At 46.5% G+C, this 19,976-nt stretch overlaps 1 long non-coding RNA gene across 1 annotated transcript in view; it reads right to left on the reverse strand.

The window, feature by feature from the left end:
- LOC124039368 overlaps positions 1 to 19,628 on the reverse strand; it is a 23,867-nt gene extending 4,239 nt beyond the window's left edge. The window contains exons 1-2 of the long non-coding RNA XR_006839557.1: positions 19,463 to 19,628; positions 953 to 976 (exon numbers count right to left, since the gene is read on the reverse strand). This is a non-coding gene — a long non-coding RNA (uncharacterized LOC124039368). The remainder of the gene's footprint in view (positions 1 to 952; positions 977 to 19,462) is intronic.
- Positions 19,629 to 19,976: the final 348 nt, after the last annotated feature.

Here is a 19,976-nt window from a genome sequence, read left to right on the forward strand (position 1 = left end):
GATAGTTGGTCAAAACCAGATAAGAGTTGTAATGTGGAGACTACCACCATCTATAGGTGATAGTTGGTCAAAACCAGATAAGAGTTGTGATGTGGAGACTACCACCATCTATAGGTGATAGTTGGTCAAAACCAGATAAGAGTTGTAATGTGGAGACTACCACCATCTATAGGTGATAGTTGGTCAAAACCAGATAAGAGTTGTAATGTGGAGACTACCACCATCTATAGGTGATAGTTGGTCAAAACCAGATAAGAGTTGTAATGTGGAGACTACCACCATCTATAGGTGATAGTTGGTCAAAACCAGATAAGAGTTGTGATGTGGAGACTACCACCATCTATAGGTGATAGTTGGTCAAAACCAGATAAGAGTTGTAAGGTGGAGACTACCACCATCTATAGGTGATAGTTGGTCAAAACCAGATAAGAGTTGTAAGGTGGAGACTACCACCATCTATAGGTGATAGTTGGTCAAAACCAGATAAGAGTTGTGATGTGGAGACTACCACCATCTATAGGTGATAGTTGGTCAAAACCAGATAAGAGTTGTGATGTGGAGACTACCACCATCTATAGGTGATAGTTGGTCAAAACCAGATAAGAGTTGTAATGTGGAGACTACCACCATCTATAGGTGATAGTTGGTCAAAACCAGATAAGAGTTGTAATGTGGAGACTACCACCATCTATAGGTGATAGTTGGTCAAAACCAGATAAGAGTTGTAATGTGGAGACTACCACCATCTATAGGTGATAGTTGGTCAAAACCAGATAAGAGTTGTGATGTGGAGACTACCACCATCTATAGGTGATAGTTGGTCAAAACCAGATAAGAGTTGTAATGTGGAGACTACCACCATCTATAGGTGATAGTTGGTCAAAACCAGATCGTTCAACTGAATCTGTGTAAGATGCATCTTCTATATAATAAGATCCTTATCAGCAGTTACCTGTGTAGGTTCGGTCAACTTGGGCTGCATGGCAAATGGCCCGGGAACACAAGGAAGACACAAAGGACAATGATTTAAGGGTCAGTACGCCCTTCCATCCTTTTGAAGGGCCAAAATGTATCCCTCAAGTTTCGAGTTTTAATGTGACATGCACAAGTATACTGATGTGCCTTTCTTGCAAACTCAGAACCCAACAATGCAACAGTCAATAACAGTGTAACAGCACAGTATACATAAGAAGAAATATGAAGAACACAAGTAGTCCTCGTGGTCCTTCTGTAGCTGGTCCTTCTGTAGCTCAGTTGGTAGAGCATGGTGCTTGTAACACCAGGGTAGTGGGTTCGATTCCCGGGACCACCCATATGTAGAATGTATGCACACATGACTGTAAGTCGCTTTGGATAAAAGCGTATGCTAAATGGCATATATTAAGTAAGTAAGCAACATACTATATACAGGGTCAGTTCCAATACCATTTTTACAATTTGCAGGGATACTGGAGTGATGGAGGTAGATATGTATATAGGTAAGGTTACTAGGCAACAATATCTGTTACAGTATCCAGAGGAATGTGAATAACACCAAAGCAGCCATGTCTGGTATCTATCTAAAAGTTTTATGCAATCTACACTGAACAAAATATAAACACAACATTTAAAGTGTTGGTTACATTTTTCATGAGCTGAAATAAAAGATACAAGACATTTTCCACAAAAATCATATTGCTCTTAAAGTTTGTGCACAAATTTGTTTACATCCCTGTTAATGAGCATTTCTATCTTGCCAAGATAATCCATTGATCATAAGTTATTATATTAAAAATGGCTCAAATTTGAGTTATAAAATTGTTACATCTCCTCTCTGCTCCATGGAAAAATGTGTAGATTTGACATGAAATTAAACGTGCAAATTTCATCACTACACCGTCACAAGGGGGGACAAGGGGGGACGCTAATATGTTGCTCACAAGGTGTGTGTGGGGGGGGGGGGGCTTGCAGACCCATGAGCCACTGGGGCCCCTCATGATGACTGCTGTTTTTTTGTGGCCCCCACCCCCATCAAAATGGACAATTACTGCTCTAGGACAATGGACAGTCTAACTCTAGGCCCTGTCTGTAACTAGTGTCTTTCTCCAGAGACCCCCTTTTGATTGAACAGGGCATGTCTTGCTTGCTTTCGTGTGTCCCTCCTCATTACTTCCCCCAGAAATAGACCACTCAGAAAGACAGACTTCTGCTTTGAATTGCAAATGTTTCTGACTGGCTAGTGAGTGTTTGTTCTGCACAGAGTTGGGGAGTAACAGATTACATGTAAGGGATTACAATAAACTGTAACAGTAATCGGTTACGTTACCAGCAAAAATATGGTAATCAGATTACAGACACAGTACTTTTGAAAAACTTTGACACTTCTCTGTTTTCTCAATGACATTCATATCAGCGTTGAAAAAGACACACGTTTACATTTGTTTAACGTGAGCGAGTCTGACCACAAATCAGCTACCAATATGATGACACACCAAATGTGTTTGAGGGATCATGGGAAAAGAGCAGGAATAGGCTTTTGTAGGCTACAGTCCAAGCTATGTCTTCCAATGGTGCGACTGCTGTCGGCATCCAAAGATTATCCAACTTGAATAAAAGCTTGGAGGTCAGGATGACAGCAGTGGTGTCGTCTACCGGGATATGGACATCACTTATTATTGATATCTACATAGCGCATTGAAATCAAATCAAATCAAATCAAATCAAATTTTATTTGTCACATACACATGGTTAGCAGATGTTAATGCGAGTGTAGCGAAATGCTTGTGCTTCTAGTTCCGACAATGCAGTAATAACCAACAAGTAATCTAACTAACAATTCCAAAACTACTATCTTATACACAGTGTAAGGGGATAAGGAACATGTACATAAGGATATATGAATGAGTGATGGTACAGAGCAGCATACAGTAGATGGTATCGAGTACAGTATATACATATGAGATGAGTGTGTAGACAAAGTAAACAAAGTGGCATAGTTAAAGTGGCCAGTGATACATGTGTTACATAAGGATGCAGTCGATGTTGTAGAGTACAGTATATACATATGCATATGAGATGAATAATGTAGGGTAAGTAACATTATATAAGGTAGCATTGTTTAAAGTGGCTAGTGATATATTTACATCATTTCCCATCAATTCCCATTATTAAAATGGCTGGAGTTGGGTCAGTGTCAATGACAGTGTGTTGGCAGCAATTACAGACCAGTATCCCTTCTTTCTTTTCTCTCCAAAACTCTTGAACGTGCCGTCCTTGGCCAGCTCTCCCGCTATCTCTCTCTGAATGACCTTCTTGATCCAAATCAGTCAGGTTTCAAGACTAGTCATTCAACTGAGACTGCTCTCCTCTGTATCACGGAGGCGCTCCGCACTGCTAAAGCTAACTCTCTCTCCTCTGCTCTCATCCTTCTAGATCTATCGGCTGCCTTCGATACTGTGAACCATCAGATCCTCCTCTCCACCCTCTCCGAGTTGGGCATCTCCGGCGCGGCCCACGCTTGGATTGCGTCCTACCTGACAGGTCGCTCCTACCAGGTGGCGTGGCGAGAATCTGTCTCCTCACCACGCGCTCTCACCACTGGTGTCCCCCAGGGCTCTGTTCTTGGCCCTCTCCTATTCTCGCTATACACCAAGTCACTTGGCTCTGTCATAACCTCACATGGTCTCTCTTATCATTGCTATGCAGACGACACACAATTAATCTTCTCCTTTCCCCCTTCTGATGACCAGGTGGCGAATCGCATCTCTGCATGTCTGGCAGACATATCAGTGTGGATGACGGATCACCACCTCAAGCTGAACCTCGGCAAGACGGAGCTGCTCTTCCTCCCGGGGAAGGACTGCCCGTTCCATGATCTCGCCATCACGGTCGACAACTCCATTGTGTCCTCCTCCCAGAGCGCCAAGAACCTTGGCGTGATCCTGGACAACACCCTGTCGTTCTCAACTAACATCAAGGCGGTGGCCCGTTCCTGTAGGTTCATGCTCTACAACATCCGCAGAGTACGACCCTGCCTCACACAGGAAGCGGCGCAGGTCCTAATCCAGGCACTTGTCATCTCCCGTCTGGATTACTGCAACTCGCTGTTGGCTGGGCTCCCTGCCTGTGCCATTAAACCCTTCAACTCATCCAGAACGCCGCAGCCCGTCTGGTGTTCAACCTTCCCAAGTTCTCTCACGTCACCCCGCTCCTCCGTTCTCTCCACTGGCTTCCAGTTGAAGCTCGCATCCGCTACAAGACCATGGTGCTTGCCTACGGAGCTGTGAGGGGAACGGCACCTCAGTACCTCCAGGCTCTGATCAGGCCCTACACCCAAACAAGGGCACTGCGTTCATCCACCTCTGGCCTGCTCGCCTCCCTACCACTGAGGAAGTACAGCTCCCGCTCAGCCCAGTCAAAACTGTTCGCTGCCCTGGCCCCCAATGGTGGAACAAACTCCCTCACGACGCCAGGACAGCGGAGTCAATCACCACCTTCCGGAGACACCTGAAACCCCACCTCTTTAAGGAATACCTAGGATAGGTTATAATCCCTCTCACCCCACCCCCTAAGTTTTAGATGCACTATTGTTAAGTGACTGTCCCACTGGATGTCATAAGGTGAATGCACCAATTTGTAAGTCGCTCTGGATAAGAGCGTCTGCTAAATGACTTAAATGTAAATGTAAATGTAAATGTTAGTGGTGGCTATTTAACAGTCTGATGGCCTTGAGATAGAAGCTGTTTTTCAGTCTCTCGGTCCCAGCTTTGATGCACCTGTACTGACCTCGCCTTCTGGATGATAGCGGGGTGAACAGGCAGTGGTTCGGGTGGTTGATGTCCTTGATGATCTTTATGGCCTTCCTGTAACAACGGGTGGTGATGTGAATTACACTGCTGCTCTCTCATTTAGCTATTTGCACCTTATGGATTGTGGTTGTTGTGGATGGCTGTTCACAAATCTAAATGTGTATTTGAACCCATTAATGTTTGAATTCAATACATTTAAGCTGCCTATCAATCATTGTTTTTGAAACCATTGGACAGCTAGTGAAAAATGTGCTCTTGCAACAGATGAATAGTGCGGATCCCAGCCTGTGGAATAAAAGTGGGGCTTTTATTACTCAACGCTCCAACCACTAGGCTACCCTGCCGCCCCGGGATATGGTGTTGAACGTGGAGCTGTAGTCAATGAATAGCATTCTCACATAGGTGTTCCTTTTGTCCAGGTGGGAAAGGGCAGTGTGGAGTGCAATAGAGATTGCATTATCTGTGGATCAGTTGGGGCGGTATGCAAATTGGAGTGGGTCTCTGGGATGATGGTATTGATGCGAGCCATGACCAGCCTTTCAAAGCACTTCATGGCTACAGATGTGAGTGTTACGAGTCGGTAGTCATTTAGGCAGGTTACCTTAGTGTTCTTGTGGACAGGCACTATGGTGGTCTGCTTAATTAAAACATGTTGGTATTACAGACTCGTACAGGGAGAGGTTGAAAATGTCAGTGAAGACACTTGCCAGTTGGTCAGCGTATGCTCGCAGTTCACATACTGGTCATCCGTCTGGCCTTGCGGCCTTGTGAATGTTGTCCTGTTTAAAGGTCTTACTCACATCGGCTGCGGAGAGAGCGATCACACATTCTTCCAGAACAGGTGGTGCTCTCATGCATGTTTCAGTGTTATTTGCCATCGAAGCGAGCATATAAGTAGTTTAGCTCGTCTGGTAGGCTTGTGTCATTGGGCAGCTCTCGGCAGTGCTTCCCTTTGTAGTCTGTAATGGTTTGCAAGCCCTGCCACATCCGACGAGCGTCAGAGCCGGTGTAGTACGATTCGACCTTAGTAACCGGAAGGTTGCAAGTTCAAACCCCGAGCTGACAAGGTACGAATCTGTCGTTCTGCCCCTAAACAGGCAGTTAACCCACTGTTCCTAGGCCGTCATTGAAAATAAGAATTTGTTCTTAACTGACTTGCCTAGTTGAATAAAGGTAAAATAAATAGTGCCCTCAAAGCGCAACACTAAGCTGGGAACCCTGGGACTAAACACCTCCCTCTCTGTAACTGGATCCTGTATTTCCTGAAGGGCCGCCCCCAGGTGGTAAGGGTAGGTAACAACACATCTGCCACGCTGATCCTCAACACCGGGGCCCCTCAGGGGTACGTTCTCAGTCCCCTCCTGTACTCCCTGTTCATTCATGACTGCACAGCCAGGCACGACTCCAACACCATCATTAAATTTGCCGATGACACAACAGTCGTAGGCCTGATCACCGACAACGCCGAGACAGCCTATAGGGAGGTGGTCAGAGACTTGACCATGTGGTGCCAGGACAACAACCTCTCCCTCAACGTGATCAAGACAAAGGAGATGATTTTGGACTACAGGAAAAAAGAGGACGTAGCACGCCCCCATTCACATCGACAGGGCTGTAGTGGAGCAGGTTGAGAGCTTCAAGTTAATTGGTGTCCACATCACCAACAAACTAACATGGTGCAAGCACAACAAGACAGTCATGAAGAGGGCACAACAAAAGCATTCAGACTGGTTGCATCACTGCCTGGTATGGCAACTTCTCCGCCTCCGACCGCAAGGCACTACAAAGGTAGTGCGAAGGGCCCGGTACATCACTTCCTGCCATCCAGGACCTCTATACCAGGTGGTGTCAGAATGCCCTAAAAATTGTCAAAGACTCCAGCCAACCTAGTCATAGACTGTTCTCTCTGCTACCACAAGGCAAGCGGTACCGGAGCACCAAGTCTAGGTCCAAGAGGCTTCTCAACAGCTTCTACCCCCAAGCCATAAGACTCCTGAACATCTAGTCAAATGGCTACCCAGACTATTTGCATTACCCCACCCCCCTTCAACTCTTTACACCACTGCTACTCTCTGTTGTCATCTATGCATATTCAATTTAATAACTCTACCAACATGTACATACTACCTCAACTAACCGGTGCCCCCCCCCCGCACATTTACTCTGTATCGGTACCCCCCTGTAAATAGTATTTTATTGTTATTTTACTTCTGCTCTTTAATTACTTGTTACTTTTATCTCTTATTCTTATCCGTAATTTATTTTAACTGCATTGTTGGTTAGGCGCTTGTAAGTAAGCATGTGACTAATACAATTTGATTTGATTCAAACAGCTTTTATCCAGTGGGTTTAAACTTTTAGGAAACGTTCTGTTAATGTAATGAAATACCAAGAACATAACATTTCTTTGTCAAGTTCCCTAGATGTGTTGAGAATATTCCAATGCCAACTAACTATCCTACACTTTTCCCCGAAAGTTGTGGGAGTGTTGAATGCAAAATATCCATAGGACAGTCACGCTTTAACCAAGCTCTAAGAAACATAGGGTTCTCAGAATGTTATGTGCTAGCTGGGTGACCCCTCTGTAATCTTGCTGAACATACAGACCAAAACCCTCAACAGTGACAAGCCAGACTCTCAGAACGTTATGTGCTAGCTGGGTGACCCCTCTGTAATCTTGCTGAACATACAGACCAAAACCCTCAACAATGACAAGCCAGACTCTCAGAACGTTATGTGCTAGCTGGGTGACCCCTCTGTAATGCTGCTGAACATACAGACCAAAACCCTCAACAATGACAAGCCAGACTCTCAGAACGTTATGTGCTAGCTGGGTGACCCCTCTGTAATGCTGCTGAACATACAGACCAAAACCCTCAACAGTGACAAGCCAGACTCTCAGAACGTTATGTGCTAGCTGGGATACTTTAAAGAGGTGCTTTAGTTTGTACCTCCTTGGAGAGTTATGACTGTGAGTCACGAAAGTACTGTGTGTCATTAAATACCACCAACAACAACAACAAAATATCTCTTCATTCCTCAGACCTCATTATTTTTCACTGCCCTTAAGGGGAAATGTGTCCTGAATTTTAAAGAGAGCACTTCATATAACTTCTGAACATTTACTTTGACATGTTGATACAAGATAATTTCTTGGAAAAGTTACATAAAAATGGAATTAAAAGTTGTATTAATGGATGCCGGAACCTACCAGTCCTGGAAACATCAACAGCACAAGTAGAAACCTATCTGATCCTATGAAGAGCAACAGGCCCAATACAACCAGATACCATAATCCTACCTAATTACTATGTTGAATTCTCCTTAAATCTCTGAGTCACCATGTGGGTTATGGGGACAGCATGTGAAAGAGAGAGGGAGAGAAGCACAGGAAGAACACTGCCAATCAATCCCACACAGCACTTCATAGAGAATGCTTCATTTTTCACACCGCACTTGTTCAATGGTTTTGAATACACTATGTAATGCTTCCAAAAATGGCATCCTATTCCCTATGTAGTGCACTACTTTTGACCAGAGCCCTATGTGCCCTGGTAAAAAGCAGTGCACTATAAAGGGAATATGGTGCCATATGGGATACAAGAACATGATTTCACCCTAACCAATCTCCCTCATGTACTATAGGCCAGGGAACGTGTCAGTGTGCTAGTAAGGAGAGGAGGACATGTGTGTGCTTGCAACTGACATTTACTCCTGGGGTGCTGACTTGCTGCACCCTCGACAACTACTGTGATTATTATTATTTGACCATGCTGGTCATTTATGAACATTTGAACATCTTGGCCATGTTCTGTTATAATCTCTACCCGGCACAGCCAGAAGAGGACTGGCCACCCCTCATAGCCTGGTTTCTCTCTAGGTTTCTTCCTAGGTTTTGGCCTTTCTAGGGAGTTTTTCCTAGCCACCATTGCTTGCTGTCTGGGGTTTCAGGCTGGGTTTCTGTACAGCACTTTGAGATATCAGCTGATGTAAGAAGGGCTTTATAAATACATTTTGATTTGATTTGACTCTGACAACACAGTACAGCACTTTGATATATCAGCTGATGTAAGAAGGGCTTTATAAATTTGACACTGACAACACAGTACAGTTTTTATTAACCGTGTACAAGCCATTTTTAGATCTGTGTTGAAACATACAGTATTGATATAGCAGAACAGCAATGATCAAATGGTCAAATACATTCACAGAACGTCTGATCATTTTCTTGCCTTAGTACCTGACCTGAATATCTTAGATCACCTTTTGAAAAACTTTTAATACAAATGTCATCAGTGAATACAAAAATTCACTGTTTATTGTTTTATTTACAGAATATTAACCCATTGTTTTCATCGGAAGAGAATTGTTTGTTTTCACTGTTTCAGTCAATCAGGAAACACTACTGCACACAATGTGCTTACTATTATAATTTTAAAAATCAGGAATCATATTTTATTTGATGTGTATGAAATTGTTTGGTGAAATATGCATAAAAGGAGAGTAATTTCCTATAATTATGCACCTTTGGATAGTTGAACCTCCAATTTTGATCATCATCATTTAGGGACTGTAAAGAAAATGTCTTTATCTAATGTGATTTTTTTAAAGACAGACTAATTGACTGTTTTGTCTGCTTGAACTCAAGGGATAAGTATGGTTCAGTTCATCTTTTTGCAGGCAGTCATGTTCTTTTGATGAATGTATTTATGTTTTGAGGAGGCAACTACATTTTGAAAACGCATTTACTGTTTTGCCACAGAGTTGTGTCTTGTGGACTCTGTTTTTGAAAATTGACAACATTGTTCCAAAAAATGCTTATGTGCAATTGAGTAAATTGTAAGGTGAGTGATCATATGGAAATTCAAGTATGTGTTGCGTACCTTAGGTAGGTTGAAGTTACGTCTCCCCTCAAGATGGCGCTCTTACACAAGTAGATAAGGAGTGAAAGATTTGCGTGTGCGCGTGTGTGCGTAGTGTGCGTGTGTGTGTGTGTTTGAGCTAGAGAAAGTGTGTATTGTTTGTTCAGTTTGGCTCTACTTTACTCTCCAGTCTCTGTGCTGCTACACCCTCTTAAACTCAGACCGCGTTCCCAACACACCTCCACCACCAAATATTGTCTCCGTTTACTACGATTACTTGTTTATTCCTGCAAATACAGAAATTAGGGCTGGACCAGTGTTGGGCAACCCTGTAATATGAACTTGCCTGTCTGTCTGTCTGTCTGCCTGCCTGCCTGCCTGCCTGCCTGCCTGCCTGTCTGTCTGTCTGTCTGTCTGTCTGTCTGTCTGTCTGTCTGTCTGTCTGTCTGTCTGTCTGTCTGTCTGTCTGTCTGTCTGTCTGTCTGTCTGTCTGTCTGTCTGTCTGTCTGTCTGTCTGTCTGTCTGTCTGTCTGTCTGTCTGTCTGTCTGTCTGTCTGTCTGTCTGTCTGTCTGTCATCGTGCTCTCCATGGGTTTGGTGCTAAATTTAGTGCACAAGTGTTTCAGGACAACATTGGGGACAATCTAAGAGACAAGTTACATTACGCTCATCGACTTTCTTTGGAATCTGTCACGGTCTATTTGGGGTGACAGTCAAAACAACTTCAGAGAAACCACACACGTACACACATGAACATGAAGCTAGGGATTGGTGTTACGGGAACGCTTAAGAGGGTGTCTGTTCGTGCTGGTATCAAACCATGGGTAGCACGGGCCGCAACTTCCTGCTCTGCATATTGCAAGTCAAGTCAGTCTGGTCTGGGGAGGGTGGGAGAACATTGGCTGGTTATTTCCCCCAGGGGATGTGTCATAGTATTCATGGTATGGCATGCTAGGTGCTCTGGATGGTCATATGTTGTGGGAAAGGAGTGGAGGTGTGTGCATGTGGATTTTGAATGTGTGGGATATATTTATAGTGCTTTTGTTCAATAGGAGGTTTGGGGGTGGGTCTGTTGTAAGACTAAGATTACGAAGTCCCTCAGGTTGGAGTTTCTGCGGTAGGCTGATATAGGTCTGAAGCAGTGGAGGCTGCTGAAGGGCTCAGAATAATGACTGGAAGGGAGTTTAATGGCTGGAATGGAGTGAATGGAATGATATCAAACTCATGAAAATCATGTTTTTACACCATTCCATTTACTCCATTCCAGACATCATTATGAGCCGTTGTGCCCTCAGCAGCTTCCACTGGTCTGAAGTCCTGGATTGGGGGGAATGTGTGTTGTGTGTGTGTTGTGTGTTGTGTGTGTTATGTGTGTGTGTTGTGTGTGTGTTGTGTGTTGTGTGTGTTATGTGTGTGTGTTGTGTGTGTGTTGTGTGTGTTTTGTGTGTGGGTGAATGCAGCTTTGAGTCTAGAGTGAAGGAGTTAGTTTGTGTCTTAGAAGGAGCTGATGAGGGGTATAATCTGGAGTTCTATCTCTGTTGGGGTGATGGGGACAGGGGGTCTGGGAAAGGTCTGACGGGGGAGGACAGTGGTGGGATAAGGACCTGGATCAGGGAAAGGGTTAAGGTTGGGTGTGAGCTCTAACACCAGTCTCTGTCCTGCTGCACCCTCTTAATCTCAGATAGAGGGTTAGGGTTAGGGTAAGGGTTGAACTGGGATATGGACATGAAGCTAGGGTTAGGGTAAGGGTTGAACTGGGATATGGACATGAAGCTAGGGTTAGGGTTAGGGTAAGGGTCGAACTGGGATATGGACATGAAGCTAGGGTTAGGGTTAGGGTAAGGGTTGAACTGGGATATGGACATGAAGCTAGGGTTAGGGTTATGGTTAGGGTTGAACTGGGATGTGGACATGAAGCTAGGGTTATGGTTAGGGTAAGGGTTGAACTGGGATGTGGACATGAAGCTAGGGTTAGGGTAAGGGTTGAACTGGGATTTTGACATGAAGCTAGGGTTAGGGTTAGGGTAAGGGTTGAACTGGGATGTGGACATGAAGTTGGGGTTATGTGTATGGTAAGGGTTGAACTGGGATATGGACATGAAGCTAGGGTTAGGGTTAGGGTAAGGCTTGAACTGAGATATTGACATGAAGCTAGGGTTATGGTTAGGGTAAGGCTTGAACTGGGATGTGGACATGAAGCTAGGGTTAGGGTTAGGGTAAGGGTTGAACTGGGATGTGGACATGAAGTTGGGGTTGTGTATGGTAAGGGTTGAACTGGGATTTTGACATGAAGCTAGGGTTATGGTTAGGGTAAGGCTTGAACTGGGATGTGGACATGAAGCTAGGGTTAGGGTTAGGGTAAGGGTTGAACTGAGATATGGACATGAACCTAGGGTTAGGGTTAGGGTAAGGGTTGAACTGGGATATGGACATGAAGCTAGGGTTAGGGTAAGGGTTGAACTGAGATATGGACATGAAGCTAGGGTTAGGGTTAGGGTAAGGGTTGAACTGGGATATGGACATGAAGCTAGGGTTAGGGTACGGGTTGAACTGGGATTTTGACATGAAGCTAGGGTTAGGGTTAGGGTAAGGGTTGAACTGAGATATGGACATGAAGCTAGGGTTAGGGTTAGGGTAAGGGTTGAACTGGGATATGGACATGAAGCTAGGGTTAGGGTTAGGGTAAGGGTTGAACTGAGATATGGACATGAAGCTAGGGTTATGGTTAGGGTAAGGGTTGAACTGGTATTTTGACATGAAGCTAGGGTTAGGGTTAGGGTAAGGGTTGAACTGAGATATGGACATGAAGCTAGGGTTAGCGTTAGGGTTAGGGTAAGGGTTGAACTGGGATATGGACATGAAGCTAGGGTTAGGGTTAGGGTAAGGGTTGAACTGGGATATGGACATGAAGCTAGGGTTAGGGTAAGGGTTGAACTGAGATATGGACATGAAGCTAGGGTTAGGGTTAGGGTAAGGGTTGAACTGGGATATGGACATGAAGCTAGGGTTAGGGTAAGGGTTGAACTGGGATTTTGACATGAAGCTAGGGTTAGGGTTAGGGTAAGGGTTGAACTGAGATATGGACATGAAGCTAGGGTTAGGGTTAGGGTAAGGGTTGAACTGGGATATGGACATAAAGCTAGGGTTAGGGTTAGGGTAAGGGTTGAACTGAGATATGGACATGAAGCTAGGGTTATGGTTAGGGTAAGGGTTGAACTGGTATTTTGACATGAAGCTAGGGTTAGGGTTAGGGTAAGGGTTGAACTGAGATATGGACATGAAGCTAGGGTTAGCGTTAGGGTTAGGGTAAGGGTTGAACTGGGATATGGACATGAAGCTAGGGTTAGGGTTAGGGTAAGGGTTGAACTGGGATATGGACATGAAGCTCGGGTTAGGGTTAGGGTAAGGGTTGAACTGAGATATGGACATGAAGCTAGGGTTATGGTTAGGGTAAGGGTTGAACTGGGATGTGGACATGAAGCTAGGGTTAGGGTAAGGGTTGAACCGGGGTGTGGACATGAAGCTGGGGTTATGTGTAGGGTTAGGGTTGAACCGGGGTGTGGACATGAAGCTCGGGAGAGGGTTAGAGTGTAAGGTTTTCCTTCTGGGGGTTGGGATGCCAAATGGAGGCTCTGACTGACTGTACAGTAGTATTTAAAGACTCAGTGTCATCTTTCTGATGAGTTGCCATCAGTGTGTGTGTGTGTGGGGGGGGTTGTTATAACAGTAATGCACAAACGATGCATAACATACACACACACAGGAACTATTTACACCCAGACTACCAACTGTTTCTTTCTCATTCAAACAGAAAAATACTGTGACGCCTGTTTGGGGATGAATGACTCATTAGACTGTGTTATCAGACAACATCTGGTAAGGCCAGTCGTGGTTTATGATACATGTAAAGTGAGCATGTTCTGATCATGTTTTCTTTCATATAAATTCCAGCTTTCTTGCATCTGTCAAAGAGCAGTGACTATGGAACAAAGTATTGAATTAGCTACAGAGTGAGAGAAATGAATTGAGAAGGAGAGATGGCAAACAGCATATCAGGAAAGAAGGAGGGCAAAGAGATCAAAAAAGAGAGGAGGAGGGAGGAGAGATTTGAGAAAGAGAGGGAGACAGGGAAACAGAGAGGGAGACAGGGAAACAGAAAGAGAAAGAGAGGGAGACAGGGAAACAGAGAGAGAAAGAGAGGGAGACGGGGAAACAGAGGGAGAAAGAGAGGGAGACGGGGAAACAGAGAGAGAAAGAGAGGGAGACGGGAAAACAGAGAGAGAAAGAGAGGGAGACGGGGAAAGAGAGAGGGAGACTGGGAAACAGAGAGGAAAACAGGGAAACAGAGAGAGAGAGAGACAGGAAGACGGGGAAACAGAGAGGGAGACAGGGAAACAGAGAGAGAAAGAGAGGGAGACGGGGAAACAGAGAGGGAGACGGGGAAACAGAGGGGAGACAGGGAAACAGAGAGAGAAAGAGAGGGAGACGGGGAAACAGAGAGAGAAAGAGAGGGAGACGGGGAAACAGAGAGAGAAAGAGAGGAAGACGGGGAAACAGAGAGGGAGACTGGGCAACAGAGAGAGAAAGAGAGGGAGACTGGGAAACAGAGAGGGAGACAGGGAAACAGAGAGAGAAAGAGAGGGAGACGGGGAAACAGAGAGGGAGACAGGGAAACAGAGAGAGAAAGAGAGGAAGACGGGGAAACAGAGAGAGAAAGAGAATGAGACTGGGAAACAGAGAGGAAAACAGGGGAACAGAGAGAGAAAGAGAGGAAGACGGGATACAGAGTGAGAAAGAGAGGGAGACGGGGAAACAGAGAGAGAAAGAGAGGGTGACGGGGAAACAGAGAGAGAAAGAGAGGAAGACGGGGAAACAGCGAGAGAGACTGGGAAACAGAGAGGAAAACAGGGAAACAGAGAGAGGAAGACGGGGAAACAGAGAGGGAGACGGGGAAACAGAGAGAGAAAGAGAGGGAGACGGGGAAACAGAGGGGGAGACAGGGAAACAGAGAGGGAGACAGGGAAACAGAGAGAGAAAGAGAGGAAGACGGGGAAACAGAGAGGGAGACGGGGGAACAGAGAGGGAGACAGGGAAACAGAGAGGGAGACAGGGAAACAGAGAGGGAGACAGGGAAACAGAGAGGGAGACAGGGAAACAGAGAGGGAGACAGGGAAACAGGGAAACAGAGAGGGAGACAGGGAAACAGAGAGAGAAATAGAGGGAGACGGGGAAACAGAGAGTGAAAGAGAGGAAGACGGGGAAACAGAGAGGGAGACAGGGAAACAGAGAGAGAAAGAGAGGGAGACTGGGAAACAGAGAGTGAAAGAGAGGGAGACGGGGAAACAGAGGGGGAGACAGGGAAACAGAGAGGGAGACAGGGAAACAGAGAGAAAGAGAGGAAGACGGGGAAACAGAGAGGGAGACGGGGGAACAGAGAGGGAGACAGGGAAACAGAGAGGGAGACAGGGAAACAGAGAGGGAGACAGGGAAACAGAAAGAGAAAGAGAGGGAGACAGGGAAACAGAGAGAGAAAGAGAGGGAGATGGGGAAACAGAGGGAGAAAGAGAGGGAGACGGGGAAACAGAGAGAGAAAGAGAGGGAGATGGGAAAACAGAGAGAGAAAGAGAGGGAGACGGGGAAAGAGAGAGGGAGACTGGGAAACAGAGAGGAAAACAGGGAAACAGAGAGAGAGAGAGACAGGAAGACGGGGAAACAGAGAGGGAGACAGGGAAACAGAGAGAGAAAGAGAGGGAGACGGGGAAACAGAGAGGGAGACGGGGAAACAGAGGGGAGACAGGGAAACAGAGAGAGAAAGAGAGGGAGACGGGGAAACAGAGAGAGAAAGAGAGGGAGACGGGGAAACAGAGAGAGAAAGAGAGGAAGACGGGGAAACAGAGAGGGAGACTGGGCAACAGAGAGAGAAAGAGAGGGAGACTGGGAAACAGAGAGGGAGACAGGGAAACAGAGAGAGAAAGAGAGGGAGACGGGGAAACAGAGAGGGAGACAGGGAAACAGAGAGAGAAAGAGAGGAAGACGGGGAAACAGAGAGAGAAAGAGAGGAAGACGGGGAAACAGAGAGGGAGACTGGGCAACAGAGAGAGAAAGAGAGGGAGACTGGGAAACAGAGAGGGAGACAGGGAAACAGAGAGAGAAAGAGAGGGAGACGGGGAAACAGAGAGGGAGACAGGGAAACAGAGAGAGAAAGAGAGGAAGACGGGGAAACAGAGAGAGAAAGAGAGGGTGACGGGGAAACAGAGAGAGAAAGAGAGGAAGATGGGGAAACAGCGAGAGAGACTGGGAAACAGAGAGGAAAACAGGGAAACAGAGAGAGGAAGACGGGGAAACAGAGAGGGAGACGGGGAAACAGAGAGAGAAAGAGAGGGAGACGGGGAAACAGAGGGGGAGACAGGGAAACAGAGAGGGAGACAGGGAAACAGAGAGAGAAAGAGAGGAAGACGGGGAAACAGAGAGGGAGACGGGGGAACAGAGAGGGAGACAGGGAAACAGAGAGGGAGACAGGGAAACAGAGAGGGAGACAGGGAAACAGAGAGGGAGACAGGGAAACAGAGAGGGAGACAGGGAAACAGAGAGGGAGACAGGGAAACAGAGAGGGAGACAGGGAAACAGAGAGAGAAAGAGAGGGAGACGGGGAAACAGAGAGTGAAAGAGAGGAAGACGGGGAAACAGAAAGGGAGACAGGGAAACAGAGAGAGAAAGAGAGGGAGACTGGGAAACAGAGAGTGAAAGAGAGGGAGACGGGGAAACAGAGGGGGAGACAGGGAAACAGAGAGGGAGACAGGGAAACAGAGAGAAAGAGAGGAAGACGGGGAAACAGAGAGGGAGACGGGGGAACAGAGAGGGAGACAGGGAAACAGAGAGGGAGACAGGGAAACAGAGAGGGAGACAGGGAAACAGAGAGGGAGACAGGGAAACAGAGAGGGAGACGGGGAAACAGAGAGGGAGACTGGGAAACAGAGAGAGAAAGAGAGGAAGACGGGGAAACAGAGGGGGGACAGGGAAACAGAGAGATAAAGAGAGGGAGCCAGGGAAACAGAGAAAGAAAGAGAGGGAGACGGGCAAACAGAGAGGGAGACAGGGAAACAGAGAGAGAAAGAGAGGAAGACGGGGAAACAGAGAGGGAGACAGGGAAACAGATAGAGAAAGAGAGGGAGACGGGGAAACAGAGAGGGAGACAGGGAAACAGAGAGAAAGAGAGGAAGACGGGGAAACAGAGGGGAGAAAGAGAGGAAGACAGGGAAACAGAGAGAGAAAGAGAGGGAGACGGGGAAACAGAGAGAGAAAGAGAGGGAGACGGTGAAACAGAGAGAGAAATATTGACTCCTTCTGGGAAAGGAGAGAAACAGGGCAACGCCTTTCCAATGACTATAAACCCTCTGTGCTGGAAATAGACAGAATGAATGAATGAGTGTGTTCTGCTCCTCTTGTTTACAGACGGAGGAATGGAGGTGATCCCTCTCGCTCTCCTTTCAATGACGTAATCTGTCTTTCTTTCACCATGACAATGAAATGAACTGGAATGAAACAGGTGTTTATGGGAACGACTCACCCCGTCCCCACACACACAGAGAGACACACACTTACACACACCCTCATTCGCTGTCTCTGTAGGCTATAGTATGGTGTTGATATGCGTTACATGCTTGATGGTGAAACATCTGTTTGATAACTCATGCCAAACACACACACACACACACACACACACACACACACACACGCACGCACGCACGCACGCACGCACGCACGCACGCACGCACACACACACACACACACACACACACACACACACACACATAAATGGAGGAGAGAGAGTGAGTGAGAGACACACACAGGGATAAATAGAGAGAGAGCAAGATAGAGAGAGAGATCGAGAGTGAGACAGACAGACAGACAGACAGACAGACAGACAGACAGACAGACAGACAGACAGACAGACAGACAGACAGACAGACAGACAGACAGACAGACAGACAGACAGACAGACAGACAGACAGACAGACAGACAGACAGACAGACAGACAGACAGACAGACAGACAGACAGACAGACAGACAGACAGACAGACAGACAGACAGACAGACAGAGAGAGATGTTTACTTCAATGTTTACTGTTAATTAGTATTGTTTATTTCCCTTTTGTTTATTATCTAGTTCACTTGCTTTGGCAATGGTAACATGTGTTTAAATTGCCAACCAATTGCAAAGCCAACAAAGCCTTTAAATTGAATTGAATTGGGAGAGATGTAAATACGTAGTAATGTTAAGTAGATTACATTCAGTCCCACATGCATTATCTACAGCAGTCTGGTTACACTTTTTTTTTGTGCACTCTCTCACTTAACTCTATGTTTATAGGAGTAGGCCAACAAGCCTTCCAGCAAATACCCTGTTTCACCATGCCCTCCCCTTCTCTCTCTCTCCTCCCCCTCAGTCATATTCCAGATCCTCACACCACCGTTTATCTTTGTCCCCATTTCAATCATCCACCTCTCTACAGTTTGCACCCTCTCTCTCTCCCCATACTCTCTCTCTCTCTCCCCCTCTCTCTCTCTCTCTCTCTCTCTCTCCCCATACTCTCTCTCTCTCTCTCTCTCTCTCTCCCCATACTCTCTCTCTCTCTCTCCCCCTACTCTCTCTCTCTCTCTTTCTCTCTCACTCTCTCTCCCTTCCCTTCTCTCTCTCTCTTGCTCTCTCCCTCTCTCTCTCCCCTTCTCTCTCTCTCGCTCACCTTCTCTTTCTCTCTTTCTCATTCTCTTTCTCTTTCTCTCTCTCTCTCCCTTTCTCCCTCTCTCTCTCTCTCTCTCTCTCTCTCTCTCTCTCTCTCTCTCTCTCTCTCTCTCTCTCTCTCTCTTCTATCTCTTTCTGTCTCTCTCTTTTTCTCTCTCTACTCCTTATTGTTCTCTCTCTCCCCCTTCCCTCTCTTTCTCTCTCTCTCTTTCTCTCTCTCTCTCTCTCTCCGCCTTCTCCCTCTCTTTCTCTCTCTGGTAAGTCATGTGACTTCTCTGAAGTGGAGGCCTATAAACCAGCAGTACTGGGGGCTCAGTCTCCATACTGTGCTCTGATTGGCTCTCAGAGGGCACTGCTCTGCTGGAAACAGACCCTGTGTTTCTCCTCCCGGGAGCAAATGACATCCCACAATAAAGTGTGTAAGTGTGTGGGGGGGTGGGGGGTGAATAAATTACATTCCTCACAGTAAAGCGAGGAGTGTGTGTGGGACCAGACCATTTACCCGAACAGGAAGGTCAATGCACGCACACACACTCACGCACGCACGCACGCACGCCCGCACGCCCGCACGCACGCACGCACGCACGCACGCACGCACGCACGCACGCACGCACACACACACACACACACACACACACACACACACACACACACACACACACACACACACACACACACACACACCCCACAAGCATACCATAGCTGATAAGCCAACAAGACGAATGGTATGTTAACGGGTGAAGAAAGAGATTACAGTGGTTAGCTTGTTTCATTTGATAATAACAATGTTGTTTGACACTGAAAAGTAGTGCGATGATCTGTCCATCATCACAAGCCTGGATCCAGGAAAGTATTTGTTAGCTAAAGGTGTGGAACCATTTCAAGTCCACTATAGATCAGTTTATTTACAGGGAATGTTTGGCTCACAAACAGACACACAAGCATGCATGCACACATGCAACCTACACACACACCCCTCCCTGCTGCATAGCATGCAGATTATACACATTTGTTTTACTGCACCCCTAGATTTATTTTGTGAAAGTTATTTGACGATTATGAACACTTACCGTAACTCCTGTTGGCTCACAACTCCACCGCTCTGTGTATCTCACAGCTCTGCATGTCTCACCGCTCTGCGTGTCTCACCACTCTGTGTATCTCACAGCTCTGCGTGTCTCACAGCTCTGCGTGTCTCACAGCTCTGCGTGTCTCACAGCTCTGCATGTCTCACAGCTCTGCATGTCTCACAGCTCTGCGTGTCTCACAGCTCTGCGTGTCTCACAGCTCTGTGTGTCTCACCGCTCTGCGTGTCTCACCGTTCTGCATGTCTCACAGCTCTGCGTGTCTCACAGCTCTGCATGTCTCACCGCTCTGCATGTCTCACAGCTCTGTGTGTCTCACAGCTCTGCGTGTCTCACAGCTCTGTGTGTCTCACCGCTCTGCGTGTCTCACCTGCATGTCTCACAGCTCTGCGTGTCTCACAGCTCTGCGTGTCTCACAGCTCTGCGTGTCTCACAGCTCTGCGTGTCTCACAGCTCTGCGTGTCTCACAGCTCTGCGTGTCTCACAGCTCTGCGTGTCT

Source organism: Oncorhynchus gorbuscha, linkage group LG07, assembly GCF_021184085.1.
Source record: "Oncorhynchus gorbuscha isolate QuinsamMale2020 ecotype Even-year linkage group LG07, OgorEven_v1.0, whole genome shotgun sequence".
Classification (NCBI taxonomy): Eukaryota; Metazoa; Chordata; class Actinopteri; order Salmoniformes; family Salmonidae; genus Oncorhynchus; species Oncorhynchus gorbuscha.